Here is a 7,304-nt window from a genome sequence, read left to right as displayed (position 1 = left end):
AAGTTTTGTTTTTATACCATTCGTGAGGGCAATGGAACATTCCTTTCAAAATTTTCTTGGTGGAATTTTTTAACTATGAAGTGTGTCTAAATGCCTACACTTCCCAATCCAGGAAGACTACTGTTAATTTCTTTGGGATGAAAGCATAAGAAACCTGCAGACTGATGCAGAGACAATTTTATATGGAAAAACCAGTTAAATCACAATTAACTCTTCATCCTCTCACAACTAAATTGATGAAAGAGCACCATTTATTTATTTATATTATTTGTTTGTCAAACATGTACAAATTAACAAGTGTAGGTATGAACATAAACATGAACAAAGGAAGTAAATACAGATAAATGGGGACAGTAAGAGAGGGACATTGTGCACGCCCCCCTTTAGGGACCTCTTAAGAATGGGGTGAGGTCCATGGTAGACAGTTTGAGATTGAAGCTGTGAGGGTTTGAGGCTGTAACAACAGAATTGGGTAGAACATTCCAAGTGTTGACCACTCTGTTGCTGAAGTCATATTTTCTGCAAACGAATTTGAAGCAGTTTACCTTGAGTTTGTATCGATTGTTTGCGTGTGTATCATTGTGGTTGAAGCATAATATCCATAGTACTAAGGGAACACCATAGTATCCCCTTTAGAAGTAGTGCATTGAAATGCCCTTCTCCCTTTGAAAGACATTTCCAAAGTAAAGCCTTTTCCATCAAATTGAAGGAGAATGGTAGGAGGGGAAATGCAAGAGAAAATAATTTGGATGGGAGTAGGTAGGATGACAAATCAGTTCCAAAGTTTCAGATTTATCTTGGTCCCTTGAAAATGTCTTTTTGTGATCACTGACTGCTTCGAAAAATTGTGATGCAGTGAGAAAATGTAAGTCCCCCAACTGAATAAGGCCTACCAAAGGCATTTCCCTCTCTTAAAAAAAGAACCCCTATCCATTTCAACTACTGATCTTGAAGAGGATTATAAAGCTTTTGAAGTAAAATAAGTACCTTTTTTTCAGTTCATGTATTCTCTGGAAGAAGTTGCCAAGATGTCATGATCTGTCTTTTGATTGTATCCCCATATTGCTTGAAGTAATGCCAGAAGCAAAAGTCAACTATTACTTAGCTTCAACCATTGAACCACAACTTTTTTTAATGGTTGTCTGTGTGAGAGAGAGGGGGGGGACAGAGGGGGAGGGAGGGAATGAGATGGAACTAAGTTTACAATAATCTATAAACCTCTCTTTCACTTTTAACCAAATCCTTATTATGAAATGATTCCCATACTAGGTTGATTATTCAAGCAATAATCTTTGATATGTTTATAGGACAATGGACAATGAACCAATCTTAGATACCGGTTTTTAAAGAAAATATTTGGAAAGTCTATCTCCTTTTTTAGAAACAGACTAAAAACTATCATATTGTCATGAATCATTTCTCACTAGCCAACCCAAATCTACAAAGGAGCAGTTAAACACAGATATTGTATTCATCAGCAATTGAGCAATTGGATTGTGGACCATTCAAAACTCTAATGATGCAAAATATTGGGTAAATATCCTGAATGTCACATGTGTGGTTAATGCATTGGACTGGTTCTTTGCTACAGTCACCCAGCATTACTCTTTTCCATAGTATTTTTGTGTTATGACAAATAAGCACAATAAATGGTAGCTTCCCACTCCAAATATATCATTCATTTTAAGCTCCTGCATATATAGTTGTATGCATAGAGGACTAATTTCTGAATATTTGATAATTCTAAAATGATACGAAGCTATATGAGATGTTTAGCTAATATAGCCCAGATTGATAAAGCTATGCCTTTAGAAAAGCCCAACTTAGAAGAACTGTGATTTATCTCAATATGATCTACATTGTCTGGCAATAGCCATCTGGATTTTCTATTGCCTATGTTATCACTGACCTTTTTAACTATAAAGTGCTGGGATTGAAGCTAGTACCCTCTGCATGAATTATGATCCCTTCAGATGTATGCATTGAGGCTTTTCAGACAATGCAATACTCATCTATCACTGGGGATAGTCCCATAGAAAATCCCAAGTTAAGTTGCCAGTATATTCCACGAAGAAATGATGTCCATTAGGTAATGAAGAAACAGAAGCAATGTTGAATGACTGAACAAGACCACTCCATCAATCTAGAAAGACAGACAAGTTCAATTAAATATGGACAATACTAATTTTGAGATTGCCCTGACTGACTCAGTATAAAAGAGACTAATGCATTTCTAAAAGCAAATGTTGACCTCTACACATCTTAAACTATCTATAGTTTCAAAGTATTAAAACTACACACTTTTTCATGGATGAGAGCTATAGGTATTGGTTCATTTGGCTAGGTTAAAGTACTAGGTCAAAGCAATCAAACAGGTATTATTTAAAACAAATACTTCATTTTTTCCATTGCAACTATTTAAAATTGAATTATCAATCATATTAGGGATTTTTTAATAGCACGTTTCCATATTTTATCAAGAGAAGAAATTCTGTCTCTGAAGTTATCTTTTTGCTAAACTTTTATTTAATTTTAATTAATTACAGGCAGTGCTTTACTAACCGCAGTTGGGACTAGCAACTCAATAAGTGAAGTGGTCACTAAGTGAAAAATTATGTGACTATGTCTGTGCTTACAATTTTACTTCAGCTTTCCTTTGCTTTACAGCATCAGGAGGATATGACTCCAAACAGCAGGGCAAGTGGAGAAAATTTAATGAACTTAATTCACAAAGGGCAAATCCTATACCTCTTTTCATCAGTGGTGAAATTCATTTTTTTTACTACCGGTTTTGTAGGGGTGGCTTGGTGGGGGTGGTAGGGGAAAGATACTGCAAAATCCCCATTCACTCCCCACTCCAGGGGAAGGATACTGCAAAATCCCCATTCACTCCCCACTCCTGGGGAAGGATATGGTAAAATCCCCATTCCCACCCCATACTGCGGCCATCCAGGGGTGGTATTTGCCATTTCTCCAAACTAATCAAACTTTCCTCTACTGGTTCTCTAGAACCTGTCAGAACCTACTGAATTTCACCCCTGCTTTTCACCCCACTCTTCTGCTTTTTGGAATGCTCATCTCAGAGCTGGATAATTAGCAAAAAGATAATTTATGTTTTCATTTACATTCATTGGAGAAGAAGAGATTGCAGGACAACATGTAAGCACACAATGGAGAATACACATTGAAAGGAGTGAGTAAGAAACAGTTTTTTGCCTAGGGCACTTGCTACCACAAGCCACTTAGGAGGTAAAACAAAGCCTTTAGCATGAAACTGACTAGGGTCTTGTCAGTTACAGGCAGCAACTGCAGACAGGTGGGAGGATTCTAAGCACCTAATTAAGGTCACAGATTAGTTTGTTAACTTTCCCCTAGTGATTTTTTTAATGCTGTACTATGGAGAAAAGAAAAAAATGGATCAGGCACAGAACAACATATACCGACTGTAATCAAGCATGTGGCTGAGACAGAGATGCTGTGAAAGTCCTAAAAATGGCAATAATCACAAAATTATTTTTCATCAGTGTTGTAACTGCAGTCAGTCGGTCTGAGATAGTCATTAAACAAGGACTATCAGTAGGAAAAAAAACAATATTCACTTCTTTAATTTGTCAATTGTCTTATCCCTAATGCATTTCCTTTTTCATGGGAGAGAGAAATGATGTTCAAAAGGTTTTTTAGATCATATTTGCAAAAATGGTCCATTCATCTCATTTTATTGCAGTCCCACCCATTCACAATATTTTGTTAGTGCCTTACTAAGTATTTCCCACAATGGGCAGAATCTCAACAATTGTGACAATCACCTTCTTTTTCTGCTTCTTCCTTTTAGAATTAACATTGCCAAATGTGAAATGTGAAAACCAATTTGAAAAAGTTTCCTTCAAGCAAGTACCTTTTTTTATTTGAGGGTGCTTTTTATAACTTTGCAATTGGGCCAACAATTCTAATGTTCAGTGCTAATCTCTCATTCAAGTGCTAAACAAAGCCAACCCTACTTACCTTTCCAGCTCAGCCAAGGTCAACCATGTGCTGCCACCTGCTGAGACAAAGCCTTGTTAAATGCATTGAATGAAATACTGTTATGGCTGATAGCCCCGAGGATTCTTTTGTTAAATAGATTACTAGTTAATAGTCCATAATGGCTGGTTGATGTCTCTTTATGGCTTCTAATTGTTAGGAGATAACGGGAAAGCTCTCTTGAGTATTAGCTAAAGTGACATATGTTCCCAGTTAAGAGGAAGGGACAGGTGTGCCTGGATGTGAAGAAGGAAAAGGTCTGTCTTTTTTGCAATGCAGATTAGAGAGAGAGAGAAGTAGAGAAAGCTGAGCATTAGCAAAAGGCTGGACATTTTCATTCATGACACTGATTTGCTTTTTTTTTTTTTTTTTGGCAAAAAATATTTGTCTTGCTCATTTATAAAGCAATGTACAGGCAGAAATTTTTGGGAAGCCGAAATAGGCCAGAAAGAGAAAGAAGTTCCTAAATTTATTTTAAAAAATAAATCAACCCTCTCCTACAAGATATCGGAGATTAGGGCATATTTATTTGAATCCACTAGTTTCCCCCAGGTCCCAGAAAGTCCCTACTGTGTTCTTTTTGGCTGATGAAGTTTGGAAAGAACTTTTGAGATCTTCTCCCTCTCCTGTGTGTGAATCTACTACTAGAACATCCAGCTTCTATTTGAATACATCCAATGAAAGAGAGCCCAGTTCCAACATCTTCAATAAAGGAGGGCTCATTACTGAACAACTCTTTATCATATTTTTTTCCCTGTATATCCAAGCAAAATCTGTTTCCTTGCAATTTAGAGATACTGTTCCTTGAATCACCTGGTGGAACAATTGAAAAAGTCTGCATACTACATGATAGATGTTCAAATACTTGAAGAAGGCTGTCTTGTCTCTCAGTACTGTTGCCTTTTATAGGTTAAATGCACCCAGTATATCCAAGCATTCTTTTGGATACAATATCCTAGACATGGGCTGACAATTATAGGATAAAGAACCAGCTTTCTTTCATCTTGAGATTGTATTAGGGATTTACTTCTTTTGCAGCTGCATCACAGTCAGCTCATGTTTAGCATCTAAGCAATGAAAAAACCCACACTCTGGCCAGTACGATTCTTCCTATCATATACTGATGTCCTTAACCTTTCATCCTCAAATGCATTTATCCATGTTGAATATTTACCTTGCTATTTCTGCCCATTATTTCATCTTATTTTAGCAGGCTCTCCCTGAATTTTGCTACTGACGTCTAATTTGTTTTGCCTTCTTTTTTTTTTCATAAGCCATACAACTGATTTTTTTTTCATCATTTGTAAACAGCGCAGGGACTAGAAGGGCACACTATGGTATGCCATTCAAAACTTCATTTTAATTCTACATTCATCAGATATGATTTTTCCTCATCACTAAATCCACTCAGTGGTAGTATAATCCAGCCCACATTTTGCCAACTTCTCTGCTGGAATATTATGGGAGATATTGTTGAAAACATATATGTGGGGTATGTCTGGGTTTATGACAAAAAACAAAATAGCAGCAACAATCGCAATTAGCCTTCTATACCATTCCGTAGTACTTTACAGCACTAAATGTCCAGTATTCTTACCTTGGCAAACATATTCTGGTTTTTGAAATGTTATCTTATCTCTCTCTATCTGCCCAAAATATTTTGACCAGAGCTGACCCATTTTTAAAATGTAAAAGAATAGATCTTAATTGTTTAGTCCTCACGCGTACGACTGACAATCAGCAAAAGCCAAGCCACGCCTGATTGGCTAAAGTGTGGCTGGCTGAGCGCGGGCTGTCAGATGCGCACCTATAGGCCTCCCTGCTTGATAGCTCCGTATAAATAGCTGTCAAGTAGGGCGGGTCCCCATCTACCACTAGCTTGTTCTACTGTTCAGTTCTGTTCTAATAAAGCTGTTGACTTTACCTCAGGAGCCTCCTGCCACGTTCTTCCTCGGTCCACTTCACTGGTGATGAGGACGGGATCCACAGGCCCTGACTTAACCGCCCTAGAACAGAAAAAATAGAATTAGTTTTCTTCTCTCTCGCACTGCCGAGAAGATTTTCACGCTCGAACCATGGCTGCGATGCCCCCGTTTGCTCCTTTTGGAACCATTGGTGAGTTGTGGGTCAGGTTCCTGGAGTGGTTCGAGTGCTTTTTAATAGCTAATAACCAGCAGGGATATTCACAGGCACACAAGTGTAGTTTTTTCTCAGTGCCTGCGGTGCCGAAATGTTTGGCACGGCCTGAGCTTTCGCGGCTCCGCGGCCGGTATATGAGCTTGGCTGGGACGAACTAATGGCCGGCCTGAAGAACCACTATGCGCCTACCCCTTCCAAAATCGCTCGCCACTATGCCTTCCGGAATGTGTTCAAAAAGAGACAGAGTCCGTCAGCCAGTTCCTCCAGTCCCTGAGAACCGTGGCGATCCAATGCAAATTCCCTGACTTGGACGACAACCTCATAGAACAATTCGTGTGTGGGGTGCGCGACATCCGGCTTAAGTGGTGGCTCCTGGCAAAGGCCGATATTACCCTGCCGCAAGCTGTGGACGAGGCGAGGGCAGCGGAGCTGTCCAAACAATCCACCACTGAAATATCCAGATTCCTGCCTCCGCCGCCTCCGCCTGCGTACAGAGCTTGCCTCATTGATGAGCTCGCGCCACTGGATGAACCTGACGAAGAGGACCAGGTTGACCGCCTGAGGGCCATTCCCAGATGACAGCAGCAGCTGCCGTCTCGCCCAGCCGTGGCTGCCGCCGCTTGCCTAAGTTGCAGAGGCAACCATGCCCAGGCGTCCTGCCCCTTTAAATCATCTGTGTGCCACCACTGCAATAAGAATATAGCAATAGCAGTAGACTTATATACCGCTTCATAGGCCTTTCAGGCCTCTCTAAGCGGTTTACAGAGAGTCAGCATATTGCCCCCAACAATCTGGGTCCTCATTTTACCCACCTCGGAAGGATGGAAGGCTGAGTCAACCCTGAGCCAGTGAGATTTGAACCGCTGAACTGCTGATCTAGCAGTAGCCTGCAGTGCTGCATTTAACCACTGCGCCACCTTGGCTCTTAAGAAGGGGCACCTGGCGCAGGTCTGCTGGTCCATTCTACCACTGCCTCCTCAGGCTGAATTCCCTCAGCTGTCCTACGGCCAGCCTGCACCACCGCGGACCCAGCAACCCCTCACAGGCGTGACAACTGTTTTGTCGTGGACAAGAGTCTCCCTGCCACCCTTGCAGAGTCAGTCTAAAAAGATAACTCTGTCCCTTCTTATCGAAGGGTCGCCCTG

At 40.3% G+C, this 7,304-nt stretch overlaps 1 long non-coding RNA gene across 1 annotated transcript; it reads right to left on the bottom strand.

Annotated features, from left to right (window-relative positions):
* Positions 1-1,019: 1,019 nt before the first annotated feature.
* On the bottom strand, positions 1,020-4,132 carry LOC148044981 (uncharacterized). The gene is made up of 3 exons (XR_015697151.1): positions 4,003-4,132; positions 1,910-2,143; positions 1,020-1,142 (listed from the first exon to the last, which is right to left on the bottom strand). It is a non-coding gene; the product is annotated as an uncharacterized LOC148044981 (long non-coding RNA).
* Positions 4,133-7,304: the final 3,172 nt, after the last annotated feature.

This window comes from Thamnophis sirtalis, unplaced genomic scaffold (assembly GCF_051295495.1).
Source record: "Thamnophis sirtalis isolate CommonGarterSnake01/CBP01778 unplaced genomic scaffold, rThaSir2_p1.2 scaffold_6, whole genome shotgun sequence".
In the NCBI taxonomy this organism is placed as follows: Eukaryota; Metazoa; Chordata; class Lepidosauria; order Squamata; family Natricidae; genus Thamnophis; species Thamnophis sirtalis.
Note: the sequence above shows the minus strand (reverse complement) of the source record. Positions and strands in the feature narration are given on the sequence as shown.